We start from the raw sequence: 15,614 nt of genomic DNA, 5'->3' as shown, positions 1-15,614 counted from the left end.
CTGAGAACAGCATTGTGTTTGTGAGAGTCTCCCCTTTCCAAAGAATGGGCAAACTATTTTGTAGGTCAAACCGTTCTGAAGCTATAGACATTTGTATGAGAATACAGATTTTAGGGATGTGTCATGTTTTGACAAACATTGCTCTCGCTCTGCCACATTTCACCAAAAATGCAGAGGTGTAACATCAGCAGTTATGGTAGGACTGAGAAGCATCCAGTGCAAAATGCGTGACATTTCTAATTTAAAACTGAGAGATTCCAATGTTTTTTTATTTTTTTATTCACATACCGGTGCGTCAATCGGATCAAATGAAATGAGATCCAATTGATTTTGATGTCTACTTTTAATTGTTAAAATCTACATTTAGTTCTTTCTTCATTTGTTTCTTGCTGTTACAGCTAATGAAGATTGAATCTGAAAGACTCAGCAGATGAATTACAGAGTATTTGAACTGAAACCTGGTCAACTGCTTGGAAGATAGCTATGCTCACAAGTATACCACCAACACTCAAGTGATCCACTGTGGCCTGGCAACATCGACCTGTCAATGCATATTCTCACCGTCATTGCTGGTGACTGCAAAACAATGTCTTGAAATAAATGGCTCGTTGGTCTAGGGGTATGATTCTCGCTTTGGGTGCGAGAGGTCCCGGGTTCAAATCCCGGACGAGCCCTTTTGAAGAGCCTTTAACAATGTGAGACAGGCGGATCTTGGGCAACTGGTTGGAGGGGCGACTGCTACCACTGGAGCGCAGGACCAGGTGGACAAGTGATTAAGGTAATGGACTGCTAATCCATTGTGCTCTGCACTAGTGGGTTCAGCATTTCACAACATGTATTAATTTCTTACTTGGTTAAAAAAACCTGTCCTTTTACCGGGACATAGGTTACCTTCAGACGAGTCCCTTGACACTTGTGGGGGTCGTAGAGCAAAACTGAGAACAGCATTGTGTTTGTGAGAGTCTCCCCTTTCCAAAGAATGGGCAAACTATTTTGTAGGTCAAACCGTTCTGAAGCTATAGACATTTGTATGAGAATACAGATTTTAGGGATGTGTCATGTTTTGACAAACATTGCTCTCGCTCTGCCACATTTCACCAAAAATGCAGAGGTGTAACATCAGCAGTTATGGTAGGACTGAGAAGCATCCAGTGCAAAATGCGTGACATTTCTAATTTAAAACTGAGAGATTCCAATGTTTTTTTATTTTTTTATTCACATACCGGTGCGTCAATCGGATCAAATGAAATGAGATCCAATTGATTTTGATGTCTACTTTTTAATTGTTAAAATCTACATTTAGTTCTTTCTTCATTTGTTTCTTGCTGTTACAGCTAATGAAGATTGAATCTGAAAGACTCAGCAGATGAATTACAGAGTATTTGAACTGAAACCTGGTCAACTGCTTGGAAGATAGCTATGCTCACAAGTATACCACCAACACTCAAGTGATCCACTGTGGCCTGGCAACATCGACCTGTCAATGCATATTCTCACCGTCATTGCTGGTGACTGCAAAACAATGTCTTGAAATAAATGGCTCGTTGGTCTAGGGGTATGATTCTCGCTTTGGGTGCGAGAGGTCCCGGGTTCAAATCCCGGACGAGCCCTTTTGAAGAGCCTTTAACAATGTGAGACAGGCGGATCTTGGGCAACTGGTTGGAGGGGCGACTGCTACCACTGGAGCGCAGGACCAGGTGGACAAGTGATTAAGGTAATGGACTGCTAATCCATTGTGCTCTGCACTAGTGGGTTCAGCATCGCACAACATGTATTAATTTCTTCCTTGGTTAAAAAACCTGTCCTTTTACCGGGACATAGGTTACCTTCAGACGAGTCCCTTGACACTTGTGGGGGTCGTAGAGCAAAACTGAGAACAGCATTGTGTTTGTGAGAGTCTCCCCTTTCCAAAGAATGGGCAAACTATTTTGTAGGTCAAACCGTTCTGAAGCTATAGACATTTGTATGAGAATACAGATTTTAGGGATGTGTCATGTTTTGACAAACATTGCTCTCGCTCTGCCACATTTCACCAAAAATGCAGAGGTGTAACATCAGCAGTTATGGTAGGACTGAGAAGCATCCAGTGCAAAATGCGTGACATTTCTAATTTAAAACTGAGAGATTCCAATGTTTTTTTATTTTTTTATTCACATACCGGTGCGTCAATCGGATCAAATGAAATGAGATCCAATTGATTTTGATGTCTACTTTTTAATTGTTAAAATCTACATTTAGTTCTTTCTTCATTTGTTTCTTGCTGTTACAGCTAATGAAGATTGAATCTGAAAGACTCAGCAGATGAATTACAGAGTATTTGAACTGAAACCTGGTCAACTGCTTGGAAGATAGCTATGCTCACAAGTATACCACCAACACTCAAGTGATCCACTGTGGCCTGGCAACATCGACCTGTCAATGCATATTCTCACCGTCATTGCTGGTGACTGCAAAACAATGTCTTGAAATAAATGGCTCGTTGGTCTAGGGGTATGATTCTCGCTTTGGGTGCGAGAGGTCCCGGGTTCAAATCCCGGACGAGCCCTTTTGAAGAGCCTTTAACAATGTGAGACAGGCGGATCTTGGGCAACTGGTTGGAGGGGCGACTGCTACCACTGGAGCGCAGGACCAGGTGGACAAGTGATTAAGGTAATGGACTGCTAATCCATTGTGCTCTGCACTAGTGGGTTCAGCATCGCACAACATGTATTAATTTCTTCCTTGGTTAAAAACCTGTCCTTTTACCGGGACATAGGTTACCTTCAGACGAGTCCCTTGACACTTGTGGGGGTCGTAGAGCAAAACTGAGAACAGCATTGTGTTTGTGAGAGTCTCCCTTTCCAAAGAATGGGCAAACTATTTTGTAGGTCAAACCGTTCTGAAGCTATAGACATTTGTATGAGAATACAGATTTTAGGGATGTGTCATGTTTTGACAAACATTGCTCTCGCTCTGCCACATTTCACCAAAAATGCAGAGGTGTAACATCAGCAGTTATGGTAGGACTGAGAAGCATCCAGTGCAAAATGCGTGACATTTCTAATTTAAAACTGAGAGATTCCAATGTTTTTTTATTTTTTATTCACATACCGGTGCGTCAATCGGATCAAATGAAATGAGATCCAATTGATTTGATGTCTACTTTTTAATTGTTAAAATCTACATTTAGTTCTTTCTTCATTTGTTTCTTGCTGTTACAGCTAATGAAGATTGAATCTGAAAGACTCAGCAGATGAATTACAGAGTATTTGAACTGAAACCTGGTCAACTGCTTGGAAGATAGCTATGCTCACAAGTATACCACCAACACTCAAGTGATCCACTGTGGCCTGGCAACATCGACCTGTCAATGCATATTCTCACCGTCATTGCTGGTGACTGCAAAACAATGTCTTGAAATAAATGGCTCGTTGGTCTAGGGGTATGATTCTCGCTTTGGGTGCGAGAGGTCCCGGGTTTCAAATCCCGGACGAGCCCTTTTGAAGAGCCTTTAACAATGTGAGACAGGCGGATCTTGGGCAACTGGTTGGAGGGGCGACTGCTACCACTGGAGCGCAGGACAGGTGGACAAGTGATTAAGGTAATGGACTGCTAATCCATTGTGCTCTGCACTAGTGGGTTCAGCATTTCACAACATGTATTAATTTCTTACTTGGTTAAAAAACCTGTCCTTTTACCGGGACATAGGTTACCTTCAGACGAGTCCCTTGACACTTGTGGGGGTCGTAGAGCAAAACTGAGAACAGCAGTGTGTTTTGTGAGAGTCTCCCCTTTCCAAAGAATGGGCAAACTATTTTGTAGGTCAAACCGTTCTGAAGCTATAGACATTTGTATGAGAATACAGATTTTAGGGATGTGTCATGTTTTGACAAACATTGCTCTCGCTCTGCCACATTTCACCAAAAATGCAGAGGTGTAACATCAGCAGTTATGGTAGGACTGAGAAGCATCCAGTGCAAAATGCGTGACATTTCTAATTTAAACTGAGAGATTCCAATGTTTTTTTATTTTTTTATTCACATACCGGTGCGTCAATCGGATCAAATGAAATGAGATCCAATTGATTTTGATGTCTACTTTTTAATTGTTAAAATCTACATTTAGCTCTTTCTTCATTTGTTTCTTGCTGTTACAGCTAATGAAGATTGAATCTGAAAGACTCAGCAGATGAATTACAGAGTATTTGAACTGAAACCTGGTCAACTGCTTGGAAGATAGCTATGCTCACAAGTATACCACCAACACTCACGTGATCCACTGTGGCCTGGCAACATCGACCTGTCAATGCATATTCTCACCGTCATTGCTGGCGACTGCAAAACAATGTCTTGAAATAAATGGCTCGTTGGTCTAGGGGTATGATTCTCGCTTTGGGTGCGAGAGGTCCCGGGTTCAAATCCCGGACGAGCCCTTTTGAAGATCCTTTAACAATACAGGCGGATCTTGGGCAACTGGTTGGAGGGGCGACTGCTACCACTGGAGCGCAGGACCAGGTGGACAAGTGATTAAGGCAATGGACTGCTAATCCATTGTGCTCTGCACTAGTGGGTTCAGCATCGCGCAACATGTATTAATTTCTTCCTTGGTTAAAAAACCTGTCCTTTTACCGGGACATAGGTTACCTTCAGACGAGTCCCTTGACACTTGTGGGGGTCGTAGAGCAAAAACTGAGAACAGCATTGTGTTTGTGAGAGTCTCCCCTTTCCAAAGAATGGGCAAACTATTTTGTAGGTCAAACCGTTCTGAAGCTATAGACATTGTATGAGAATACAGATTTTAGGGATGTGTCATGTTTTGACAAACATTGCTCTCGCTCTGCCACATTTCACCAAAAATGCAGAGGTGTAACATCAGCAGTTATGGTAGGAATGAGAAGCATCCAGTGCAAAATGTGTGACATTTCTAATTTAAAACTGAGAGATTCCAATGTTTTTTTGTTTTTTTATTCACATACCGGTGCGTCAATCGGATCAAATGGAAATGAGATCCAATTGATTTTGATGTCTACTTTTTAATTGTTAAAATCTACATTTAGCTCTTTCTTCATTTGTTTCTTGCTGTTACAGCTAATGAAGATTGAATCTGAAAGACTCAGCAGATGAATTACAGAGTATTTGAACTGAAACCTGGTCAACTGCTTGGAAGATAGCTATGCTCACAAGTATACCACCAACACTCACGTGATCCACTGTGGCCTGGCAACATCGACCTGTCAATGCATATTCTCACCGTCATTGCTGGCGACTGCAAAACAATGTCTTGAAATAAATGGCTCGTTGGTCTAGGGGTATGATTCTCGCTTTGGGTGCGAGAGGTCCCGGGTTCAAATCCCAGACGTGCCCTTTTGAAGATCCTTTAACAATACAGGCGGATCTTGGGCAACTGGTTGGAGGGGCGACTGCTACCACTGGAGCGCAGGACCAGGTGGACAAGTGATTAAGGTAATGGACTGCTAATCCATTGTGCTCTGCACTAGTGGGTTCAGCATCGCACAACATGTATTAATTTCTTCCTTGGTTAAAAAACCTGTCCTTTTACCGGGACAAGTCCCTTGACACTTGTGGGGGTCGTAGAGCAAAACTGAGAACAGCATTGTGTTTGTGAGAGTCTCCCCTTTCCAAAGAATGGGCAAACTATTTTGTAGGTCAAACCGTTCTGAAGCTATAGACATTTGTATGAGAATACAGATTTTAGGGATGTGTCATGTTTTGACAAACATTGCTCTCGCTCTGCCACATTTCACCAAAAATGCAGAGGTGTAACATCAGCAGTTATGGTAGGAATGAGAAGCATCCAGTGCAAAATGTGTGACATTTCTAATTTAAAACTGAGAGATTCCAATGTTTTTTTGTTTTTTTATTCACATACCGGTGCGTCAATCGGATCAAATGAAATGAGATCCAATTGATTTTGATGTCTACTTTTTAATTGTTAAAATCTACATTTAGCTCTTTCTTCATTTGTTTCTTGCTGTTACAGCTAATGAAGATTGAATCTGAAAGACTCAGCAGATGAATTACAGAGTATTTGAACTGAAACCTGGTCAACTGCTTGGAAGATAGCTATGCTCACAAGTATACCACCAACACTCACGTGATCCACTGTGGCCTGGCAACATCGACCTGTTAATGCATATTCTCACCGTCATTGCTGGCGACTGCAAAACAATGTCTTGAAATAAATGGCTCGTTGGTCTAGGGGTATGATTCTCGCTTTGGGTGCGAGAGGTCCCGGGTTCAAATCCCGGACGAGCCCTTTTGAAGATCCTTTAACAATACAGGCGGATCTTGGGCAACTGGTTGGAGGGGCGACTGCTACCACTGGAGCGCAGGACCAGGTGGACAAGTGATTAAGGTAATGGACTGCTAATCCATTGTGCTCTGCACTAGTGGGTTCAGCATCGCACAACATGTATTAATTTCTTCCTTGGTTAAAAAACCTGTCCTTTTACCGGGACATAGGTTACCTTCAGACGAGTCCCTTGACACTTGTGGGGGTCGTAGAGCAAAACTGAGAACAGCATTGTGTTTGTGAGAGTCTCCCCTTTCCAAAGAATGGGCAAACTATTTTGTAGGTCAAACCGTTCTGAAGCTATAGACATTCGTATGAGAAGACAGATTTTAGGGATGTGTCATGTTTTGACAAACATTGCTCTCGCTCTGCCACATTTCACCAAAAATGCAGAGGTGTAACATCAGCAGTTATGGTAGGACTGAGAAGCATCCAGTGCAAAATGTGTGACATTTCTAATTTAAAACTGAGAGATTCCAATGTTTTTTAGTTTTTTTATTCACATACCGGTGCGTCAATCGGATCAAATGAAATGAGATCCAATTGATTTTGATGTCTACTTTTTAATTGTTAAAATCTACATTTAGCTTCTTTCTTCATTTGTTTCTTGCTGTTACAGCTAATGAAGATTGAATCTGAAAGACTCAGCAGATGAATTACAGAGTATTTGAACTGAAACCTGGTCAACTGCTTGGAAGATAGCTATGCTCACAAGTATACCACCAACACTCCAGTGATCCACTGTGGCCTGGCAACATCGACCTGTCAATGCATTTCTCACCGTCATTGCTGGCGACTGCAAAACAATGTCTTGAAATAAATGGCTCGTTGGTCTAGGGGTATGATTCTCGCTTTGGGTGCGAGAGGTTCCCGGGTTCAAATCCCGGACGAGCCCTTTTGAAGAGCCTTTAACAATGTGAGACAGGCGGATCTTGGGCAACTGGTTGGAGGGGCGACTGCTACCACTGGAGCGCAGGACCAGGTGGACAAGTGATTAAGGTAATGGACTGCTAATCCATTGTGCTCTGCACTAGTGGGTTCAGCATCGCACAACATGTATTAATTTCTTCCTTGGTTAAAAAACCTGTCCTTTTACCGGGACATAGGTTACCTTCAGACGAGTCCCTTGACACTTGTGGGGGTCGTAGAGCAAAACTGAGAACAGCATTGTGTTTGTGAGAGTCTCCCCTTTCCAAAGAATGGGCAAACTATTTTGTAGGTCAAACCGTTCTGAAGCTATAGACATTTCGTATGAGAAGACAGATTTAGGGATGTGTCATGTTTTGACAAACATTGCTCTCGCTCTGCCACATTTCACCAAAAATGCAGAGGTGTAACATCAGCAGTTATGGTAGGACTGAGAAGCATCCAGTGCAAAATGTGTGACATTTCTAATTTAAAACTGAGTAGATTCCAATGTTTTTTAGGTTTTTTTATTCACATACCGGTGCGTCAATCGGATCAAATGAAATGAGATCCAATTGATTTTGATGTCTACTTTTTAATTGTTAAAAATCTACATTTAGTTCTTTCTTCATTTGTTTCTTGCTGTTACAGCTAATGAAGATTGAATCTGAAAGACTCAGCAGATGAATTACAGAGTATTTGAACTGAAACCTGGTCAACTGCTTGGAAGATAGCTATGCTCACAAGTATACCACCAACACTCAAGTGATCCACTGTGGCCTGGCAACATCGACCTGTCAATGCATATTCTCACCGTCATTGCTGGTGACTGCAAAACAATGTCTTGAAATAAATGGCTCGTTGGTCTAGGGGTATGATTCTCGCTTTGGGTGCGAGAGGTCCCGGGTTCAAATCCCGGAACGAGCCCTTTTGAAGAGCCTTTAACAATGTGAGGACAGGCGGATCTTGGGCAAACTGGTTGGAGGGGCGAATGCTACCACTGGAGCGCAGGACCAGGTGGACAAGTGATTAAGGTAATGGACTGCTAATCCATTGTGCTCTGCACTAGTGGGTTTCAGCATCGCACAACATGTATTAATTTCTTCCTTGGTTAAAAAACCTGTCCTTTTTACCGGGACATAGTACTTCAGACGATCCCTTGAACACTTGTGGGGGTCGTAGAGCAAAACTGAGAACAGCATTGTGTTTGTGAGAGTCTCCCCTTTCCAAAGAATGGGCAAACTATTTTGTAGGTCAAACCGTTCTGAAGCTATAGACATTTGTATGAGAAGACAGATTTTAGGGATGTGTCATGTTTTGACAAACATTGCTCTCGCTCTGCCACATTTCACCAAAAATGCAGAGGTGTAACATCAGCAGTTATGGTAGGACTGAGAAGCATCCAGTGCAAAATGTGTGACATTTCTAATTTAAAACTGAGAGATTCCAATGTTTTTTTTTTTTTTATTCACATACCGGTGCGTCAATCGGATCAAATGAAATGAGATCCAATTGATTTTGATGTCTACTTTTTAATTGTTAAAATCTACATTTAGCTCTTTCTTCATTTGTTTCTTGCTGTTACAGCTAATGAAGATTGAATCTGAAAGACTCAGCAGATGAATTACAGAGTATTTGAACTGAAACCTGGTCAACTGCTTGGAAGATAGCTATGCTCACAAGTATACCACCAACACTCACGTGATCCACTGTGGCCTGGCAACATCGACCTGTCAATGCATATTCTCACCGTCATTGCTGGCGACTGCAAAACAATGTCTTGAAATAAATGGCTCGTTGGTCTAGGGGTATGATTCTCGCTTTGGGTGCGAGAGGTCCCGGGTTCAAATCCCGGACGAGCCCTTTTGAAGAGCCTTTAACAATACAGGCGGATCTTGGGCAACTGGTTGGAGGGGCGACTGCTACCACTGGAGCGCAGGACCAGGTGGACAAGTGATTAAGGCAATGGACTGCTAATCCATTGTGCTCTGCACTAGTGGGTTCAGCATCGCACAACATGTATTAATTTCTTCCTTGGTTAAAAAACCTGTCCTTTTACCGGGACATAGGTTACCTTCAGACGAGTCCCTTGACACTTGTGGGGGTCGTAGAGCAAAACTGAGAACAGCATTGTGTTTGTGAGAGTCTCCCCTTTCCAAAGAATGGGCAAACTATTTTGTAGGTCAAACCGTTCTGAAGCTATAGACATTTGTATGAGAAGACAGATTTTAGGGATGTGTCATGTTTTGACAAACATTGCTCTCGCTCTGCCACATTTCACCAAAAATGCAGAGGTGTAACATCAGCAGTTATGGTAGGACTGAGAAGCATCCAGTGCAAAATGTGTGACATTTCTAATTTAAAACTGAGAGATTCCAATGTTTTTTTTTTTTTATTCACATACCGGTGCGTCAATCGGATCAAATGAAATGAGATCCAATTGATTTTGATGTCTACTTTTTAATTGTTAAAATCTACATTTAGCTCTTTCTTCATTTGTTTCTTGCTGTTACAGCTAATGAAGATTGAATCTGAAAGACTCAGCAGATGAATTACAGAGTATTTGAACTGAAACCTGGTCAACTGCTTGGAAGATAGCTATGCTCACAAGTATACCACCAACACTCACGTGATCCACTGTGGCCTGGCAACATCGACCTGTCAATGCATATTCTCACCGTCATTGCTGGCGACTGCAAAACAATGTCTTGAAATAAATGGCTCGTTGGTCTAGGGGTATGATTCTCGCTTTGGGTGCGAGAGGTCCCGGGTTCAAATCCCGGACGAGCCCTTTTGAAGAGCCTTTAACAATACAGGCGGATCTTGGGCAACTGGTTGGAGGGGCGACTGCTACCACTGGAGCGCAGGACCAGGTGGACAAGTGATTAAGGTAATGTGCTCTGCACTAGTGGGTTCAGCATCGCACAACATGTATTAATTTCTTCCTTGGTTAAAAAACCTGTCCTTTTACCGGACATAGGTTACCTTCAGACGAGTCCCTTGACACTTGTGGGGGTCGTAGAGCAAAACTGAGAACAGCATTGTGTTTGTGAGAGTCTCCCCTTTCCAAGAATGGGCAAACTATTTTGTAGGTCAAACCGTTCTGAAGCTATAGACATTTGTATGAGAAGACAGATTTTAGGGATGTGTCATGTTTTGACAAACATTGCTCTCGCTCTGCCACATTTCACCAAAAATGCAGAGGTGTAACATCAGCAGTTATGGTAGGACTGAGAAGCATCCAGTGCAAAATGTGTGACATTTCTAATTTAAAACTGAGAGATTCCAATGTTTTTTTGTTTTTTATTCACATACCGGTGCGTCAATCGGATCAAATGAAATGAGATCCAATTGATTTTGATGTCTACTTTTTAATTGTTAAAATCTACATTTAGCTCTTTCTTCATTTGTTTCTTGCTGTTACAGCTAATGAAGATTGAATCTGAAAGACTCAGCAGATGAATTACAGAGTATTTGAACTGAAACCTGGTCAACTGCTTGGAAGATAGCTATGCTCACAAGTATACCACCAACACTCACGTGATCCACTGTGGCCTGGCAACATCGACCTGTCAATGCATATTCTCACCGTCATTGCTGGCGACTGCAAAACAATGTCTTGAAATAAATGGCTCGTTGGTCTAGGGGTATGATTCTCGCTTTGGGTGCGAGAGGTCCCGGGTTCAAATCCCGGACGAGCCCTTTTGAAGAGCCTTTAACAATAGACAGCGGATCTTGGGCAACTGGTTGGAGGGGCGACTGCTACCACTGGAGCGCAGGACCAGGTGGACAAGTGATTAAGGTAATGGACTGCTAATCCATTGTGCTCTGCACTAGTGGGTTCAGCATCGCACAACATGTATTAATTTCTTCCTTGGTTAAAAAACTGTCCTTTTACCGGGACATAGGTTACCTTCAGACGAGTCCCTTGACACTTGTGGGGGTCGTAGAGCAAAACTGAGAACAGCATTGTGTTTGTGAGAGTCTCCCCTTTCCAAGAATGGGCAAACTATTTTGTAGGTCAAACCGTTCTGAAGCTATAGACATTTGTATGAGAAGACAGATTTTAGGGATGTGTCATGTTTTGACAAACATTGCTCTCGCTCTGCCACATTTCACCAAAAATGGCAGAGGTTAACATCAGCAGTTATGGTAGGACTGAGAAGCATCCAGTGCAAAATGTGTGACATTCTAATTTAAACTGAGAGATTCCAATGTTGTTTTTTGTTTTTTATTCACATACCGGTGCGTCAATCGGATCAAATGAATGAGATCCAATTGATTTGATGTCTACTTTTTAATTGTTAAAATCTACATATTAGCTCTTTCTTCATTTGTGTTCTTGCTGTTACAGCTAATGAAGATTGAATCTGAAAGACTCAGCAGATGAATTACAGAGTATTTGAACTGAAACCTGGTCAACTGCTTGGAAGATAGCTATGCTCACAAGTATACCACCAACACTCACGTGATCCACTGTGGCCTGGCAACATCGACCTGTCAATGCATATTCTCACCGTCATTGCTGGCGACTGCAAAACAATGTCCTTGAAATAAATGGCTCGTTGGTCTAGGGTATGATTCTCGCTTTGGGTGCGAGAGGTCCCTGGGTTCAAATCCCGGACGAGCCCTTTTGAAGAGCCTTTAACAATTGAGACAGGCGGATCTTGGGCAACTGGTTGGAGGGGCGACTGCTACCACTGGAGCGCAGGACCAGGTGGACAAGTGATTAAGGTAATGGACTGCTAATCCATTGTGCTCTGCACTAGTGGGTTTCAGCATCGCCAACATGTATTAATTTCTTCCTTGGTTAAAAACCTGTCCTTTTACCGGGACATAGGTTACCTTCAGACGAGTCCCTTGACACTTGTGGGGGTCGTAGAGCAAAACTGAGAACAGCATTGTGTTTGTGAGAGTCTCCCCTTTCCAAAGAATGGGCAAACTATTTTGTAGGTCAAACCGTTCTGAAGCTATAGACATTTGTATGAGAAGACAGATTTTAGGGATGTGTCATGTTTTGACAAACATTGCTCTCGCTCTGCCACATTTTCACCAAAAATGCAGAGGTGTAACATCAGCAGTTATGGTAGGACTGAGAAGCATCCAGTGCAAAATGTGTGACATTTTCTAATTTAAAACTGAGAGATTCCAATGTTTTTTAGTTTTTTATTCACATACCGGTGCGTCAATCGGATCAAAATGAAATGAGATCCAATTGATTTTGATGTCTACTTTTTTAATTGTTAAAATCTACATTTAGCTCTTTCTTCATTTGTTTTCTTGCTGTTACAAGCTAATGAAGATTGAATCTGAAAGACTCAGCAGATGAATTACAGAGTATTTGAACTAGAACCTGGTCAACTGCTTGGAAGATAGCTATGCTCACAAGTATACACCAACACTCACGTGATCCACTGTGGCCTGGCAACATCGACCTGTCAATGCATATTCTCACCGTCATTGCTGGCGACTGCAAAACAATGTCTTGAAATAAATGGCTCGTTGGTCTAGGGGTATGATTCTCGCTTTGGGTGCGAGAGGTCCCGGGTTCAAATCCCGGACGAGCCCTTTTGAAGAGCCTTTAACAATGTGAGACAGGCGGATCTTGGGCAACTGGTTGGAGGGGCGACTGCTACCACTGGAGCGCAGGACCAGGTGGACAAGTGATTAAGGTAATGGACTGCTAATCCATTGTGCTCTGCACTAGTGGGTTCAGCATCGCACAACATGTATTAATTTCTTCCTTGGTTAAAAAACCTGTCCTTTTACCGGGACATAGGTCCCCTTGGACACTTGTGGGGGTCGTAGAGCAAAACTGAGAACAGCATTGTGTTTGTGAGAGTCTCCCCTTTCCAAAGAATGGGCAACTATTTTGTAGGTCAAACCGTTCTGAAGCTATAGACATTTGTATGAGAAGACAGATTTTAGGGATGTGTCATGTTTTGACAAACATTGCTCTCGCTCTGCCACATTTCACCAAAAATGCAGAGGTGTAACATCAGCAGTTATGGTAGGACTGAGAAGCATCCAGTGCAAAATGTGTGACATTTCTAATTTAAAACTGAGAGATTCCAATGTTTTTTTGTTTTTTATTCACATACCGGTGCGTCAATCGGATCAAATGAAATGAGATCCAATTGATTTTGATGTCTACTTTTTAATTGTTAAAATCTACATTTAGCTCTTTCTTCATTTGTTTCTTGCTGTTACAGCTAATGAAGATTGAATCTGAAAGACTCAGCAGATGAATTACAGAGTATTTGAACTGAAACCTGGTCAACTGCTTGGAAGATAGCTATGCTCACAAGTATACCACCAACACTCACGTGATCCACTGTGGCCTGGCAACATCGACCTGTCAATGCATATTCTCACCGTCATTGCTGGCGACTGCAAAACAATGTCTTGAAATAAATGGCTCGTTGGTCTAGGGGTATGATTCTCGCTTTGGGTGCGAGAGGTCCCGGGTTCAAATCCCGGACGAGCCCTTTTGAAGAGCCTTTAACAATGTGAGACAGGCGGATCTTGGGCAACTGGTTGGAGGGGCGACTGCTACCACTGGAGCGCAGGACCAGGTGGACAAGTGATTAAGGTAATGGACTGCTAATCCATTGTGCTCTGCACTAGTGGGTTCAGCATCGCACAACATGTATTAATTTCTTCCTTGGTTAAAAAACCTGTCCTTTTACCGGGACATAGGTCCCTTGACACTTGTGGGGGTCGTAGAGCAAAACTGAGAACAGCATTGTGTTTGTGAGAGTCTCCCCTTTCCAAAGAATGGGCAAACTATTTTGTAGGTCAAACCGTTCTGAAGCTATAGACATTTGTATGAGAATACAGATTTTAGGGATGTGTCATGTTTTGACAAACATTGCTCTCGCTCTGCCACATTTCACCAAAAATGCAGAGGTGTAACATCAGCAGTTATGGTAGGACTGAGAAGCATCCAGTGCAAAATGTGTGACATTTCTAATTTAAAACTGAGAGATTCCAATGTTTTTTTTGTTTTTTTATTCACATACCGGTGCGTCAATCGGATCAAATGAAATGAGATCCAATTGATTTTGATGTCTACTTTTTAATTGTTAAATCTACATTTAGCTCTTTCTTCATTTGTTTCTTGCTGTTACAGCTAATGAAGATTGAATCTGAAAGACTCAGCAGATGAATTACAGAGTATTTGAACTGAAACCTGGTCAACTGCTTGGAAGATAGCTATGCTCACAAGTATACCACCAACACTCACGTGATCCACTGTGGCCTGGCAACATCGACCTGTCAATGCATATTCTCACCGTCATTGCTGGCGACTGCAAAACAATGTCTTGAAATAAATGGCTCGTTGGTCTAGGGTATGATTCTCGCTTTGGGTGCGAGAGGTCCGGGTTCAAATCCCGGACGAGCCCTTTTGAAGAGCCTTTAACAATAGACAGGCGGATCTTGGGCAACTGGTTGGAGGGGCGACTGCTACCACTGGAGCGCAGGACCAGGTGGACAAGTGATTAAGGCAATGGACTGCTAATCCATTGTGCTCTGCACTAGTGGGTTCAGCATCGCACAACATGTATTAATTTCTTCCTTGGTTAAAAAACCTGTCCTTTTACCGGGACATAGGTTACCTTCAGACGAGTCCCTTGACACTTGTGGGGGTCGTAGAGCAAAACTGAGAACAGCATTGTGTTTGTGAGAGTCTCCCCTTTCCAAAGAATGGGCAAACTATTTTGTAGGTCAAACCGTTCTGAAGCTATAGACATTTGTATGAGAAGACAGATTTTAGGGATGTGTCATGTTTTGACAAACATTGCTCTCGCTCTGCCACATTTCACCAAAAATGCAGAGGTGTAACATCAGCAGTTATGGTAGGACTGAGAAGCATCCAGTGCAAAATGTGTGACATTTCTAATTTAAAACTGAGAGATTCCAATGTTTTTTTGTTTTTTTATTCACATACCGGTGCGTCAATCGGATCAAATGAAATGAGATCCAATTGATTTTGATGTCTACTTTTTAATTGTTAAAATCTACATTTAGCTCTTTCTTCATTTGTTTCTTGCTGTTACAGCTAATGAAGATTGAATCTGAAAGACTCAGGAGATGAATTACAGAGTATTTGAACTGAAACCTGGTCAACTGCTTGGAAGATAGCTATGCTCACAAGTATACCACCAACACTCACGTGATCCACTGTGGCCTGGCAACATCGACCTGTCAATGCATATTCTCACCGTCTTGCTGGCGACTGCAAAACAATGTCTTGAAATAAATGGCTCGTTGGTCTAGGGGTATGATTCTCGCTTTGGGTGCGAGAGGTCCCGGGTTCAAATCCCGGACGAGCCCTTTTGAAGAGCCTTTAACAATACAGGCGATCTTTGGCAACTGGTTGGAGGGGCGACTGCTACCACTGGAGCGCAGGACCC

At 42.5% G+C, this 15,614-nt stretch overlaps 15 non-coding genes across 15 annotated transcripts; all 15 read left to right on the top strand.

Annotated features, from left to right (window-relative positions):
- The first annotated feature begins 602 nt into the window (after nucleotides 1-602).
- Nucleotides 603-674, top strand: trnap-ugg. The gene has a single exon. It is a non-coding gene; the product is annotated as a tRNA-Pro (tRNA).
- Nucleotides 675-1,538: 864 nt separating this feature from the next.
- Nucleotides 1,539-1,610, top strand: trnap-ugg. Its single transcript has one exon. It is a non-coding gene; the product is annotated as a tRNA-Pro (tRNA).
- Nucleotides 1,611-2,473: 863 nt separating this feature from the next.
- Nucleotides 2,474-2,545, top strand: trnap-ugg. Its single transcript has one exon. It is a non-coding gene; the product is annotated as a tRNA-Pro (tRNA).
- An 859-nt stretch (nucleotides 2,546-3,404) lies between these two features.
- On the top strand, nucleotides 3,405-3,477 carry trnap-ugg. Its single transcript has one exon. It is a non-coding gene; the product is annotated as a tRNA-Pro (tRNA).
- Nucleotides 3,478-4,339: 862 nt separating this feature from the next.
- Nucleotides 4,340-4,411, top strand: trnap-ugg. The gene has a single exon. It is a non-coding gene; the product is annotated as a tRNA-Pro (tRNA).
- Nucleotides 4,412-6,183: 1,772 nt separating this feature from the next.
- On the top strand, nucleotides 6,184-6,255 carry trnap-ugg. Its single transcript has one exon. It is a non-coding gene; the product is annotated as a tRNA-Pro (tRNA).
- An 858-nt stretch (nucleotides 6,256-7,113) lies between these two features.
- trnap-ugg lies at nucleotides 7,114-7,186 on the top strand. Its single transcript has one exon. It is a non-coding gene; the product is annotated as a tRNA-Pro (tRNA).
- An 866-nt stretch (nucleotides 7,187-8,052) lies between these two features.
- Nucleotides 8,053-8,125, top strand: trnap-ugg. Its single transcript has one exon. It is a non-coding gene; the product is annotated as a tRNA-Pro (tRNA).
- Nucleotides 8,126-8,988: 863 nt separating this feature from the next.
- On the top strand, nucleotides 8,989-9,060 carry trnap-ugg. Its single transcript has one exon. It is a non-coding gene; the product is annotated as a tRNA-Pro (tRNA).
- An 856-nt stretch (nucleotides 9,061-9,916) lies between these two features.
- Nucleotides 9,917-9,988, top strand: trnap-ugg. Its single transcript has one exon. It is a non-coding gene; the product is annotated as a tRNA-Pro (tRNA).
- Nucleotides 9,989-10,827: 839 nt separating this feature from the next.
- On the top strand, nucleotides 10,828-10,899 carry trnap-ugg. The gene has a single exon. It is a non-coding gene; the product is annotated as a tRNA-Pro (tRNA).
- Nucleotides 10,900-12,693: 1,794 nt separating this feature from the next.
- Nucleotides 12,694-12,765, top strand: trnap-ugg. Its single transcript has one exon. It is a non-coding gene; the product is annotated as a tRNA-Pro (tRNA).
- Nucleotides 12,766-13,613: 848 nt separating this feature from the next.
- trnap-ugg lies at nucleotides 13,614-13,685 on the top strand. The gene has a single exon. It is a non-coding gene; the product is annotated as a tRNA-Pro (tRNA).
- An 848-nt stretch (nucleotides 13,686-14,533) lies between these two features.
- trnap-ugg lies at nucleotides 14,534-14,603 on the top strand. Its single transcript has one exon. It is a non-coding gene; the product is annotated as a tRNA-Pro (tRNA).
- An 859-nt stretch (nucleotides 14,604-15,462) lies between these two features.
- Nucleotides 15,463-15,534, top strand: trnap-ugg. Its single transcript has one exon. It is a non-coding gene; the product is annotated as a tRNA-Pro (tRNA).
- The last annotated feature ends 80 nt before the right edge of the window (nucleotides 15,535-15,614 follow it).

The sequence above is a fragment of the Oncorhynchus mykiss genome, unplaced genomic scaffold (genome assembly GCF_013265735.2).
Source record: "Oncorhynchus mykiss isolate Arlee unplaced genomic scaffold, USDA_OmykA_1.1 un_scaffold_494, whole genome shotgun sequence".
Taxonomy (NCBI): domain Eukaryota; kingdom Metazoa; phylum Chordata; class Actinopteri; order Salmoniformes; family Salmonidae; genus Oncorhynchus; species Oncorhynchus mykiss.
This window is presented reverse-complemented; position numbering and strand designations above follow the sequence as displayed.